The sequence below is a fragment of the Cebus imitator genome, unplaced genomic scaffold (assembly GCF_001604975.1).
Source record: "Cebus imitator isolate Cc_AM_T3 unplaced genomic scaffold, Cebus_imitator-1.0 Scaffold449, whole genome shotgun sequence".
NCBI classification, from domain to species: domain Eukaryota; kingdom Metazoa; phylum Chordata; class Mammalia; order Primates; family Cebidae; genus Cebus; species Cebus imitator.
This window is the reverse complement of record NW_016107764.1, coordinates 650,857-651,992: the sequence shown is the minus strand read 5'-3', so window position 1 is coordinate 651,992 and position 1,136 is coordinate 650,857.

Here is a 1,136-nt window from a genome sequence, read left to right as displayed (position 1 = left end):
AAAAAAAAAAAAAAAAAAAAAAAAGGTGCTATGACGTGGGTCCTAGGGCCAGGGGACAGACAAATTGTTTTTGTTCATCTTATGTGGCTTTGGGCCTCTATGTCCAAACAGATTGTGAAGTGTAATTAGGATTCACTTCATTTTAACAAATGGCACCTTGCCAAGCACTAAGGGAAATGGGAGATGGAATGAGACGTGTGAACTCAGCCTTGAGCTCATGATTTAATCTGTGTGGGATAGGCCTTCCCTGATAAACAATTACAGTGCGTCAGATATTGATGGGGATCCCATCTCTGGCGTAGGAAGTTTTGTTAAACCTGGCGGTTTGAACCCAGGAGCCTACCTCAGCTCTCTCGGAGAGCCCTGTTAAAATAACAGGAAAGGGAGAAAAACACAAAATCACAAGCACAAAGAAACAGTCGGGAGCAAAAGAGAAAAATGTTGGCACAGCTGCCGAAGGTAGAAAACGGGTGGACAGGGTAGACTGGTCAGCCAGCGGAAGGTGGGAACGGGAGCAGGTGGGGAAAGGAAAAGTACCCAGAGCCATTCCTCAGGAGCACATGGGAGCCAGGGACACGGGCAATCCCAGGGGCCGGTGAGAGTGAAGGTGGGGCTGGAAAAGGGAAGTGTTTTCGAAGTCTTTACAATGAGAAGAGAGACCGTCCCTTCCCTCTCCTCATCCCCAAGCAACAGGGTAACAACACGTCTCTACATCTAGCCGGGGCCTCGAGACTTACTTCTTGGAGATTGTAACCTAAATGGGCTCTAGACTGGACACTAGAAAGAGCTGAGGGCAAAGTCTCGCAGATGACATGGGGGCCACTTGGAATGGTGTGTGTTAACCAGTGTGGCCTCAGAACCCTTCCACACCCCGCGCTTAGCCTGCTGGAAGCCAGGCTCATGAGCCCAAATAGAATGGGGAGATGTGCGCCAGGATACCCACAGAGGGACGTGCACCGGGGAACACACAGAGAGATGTGCGCCGGGGAACCCACAGAGGGATGTGCACTGGGGAACCCACAGAGGGATGTGCGCCGGGGTACTCACAGAGGGATGTGCGCGAGGGAACCAACAGAGGGATGTGCGCCGGGGAACCCACAGAGGGATGTGCGCGAGGGAACCCACAGAGGGATGTG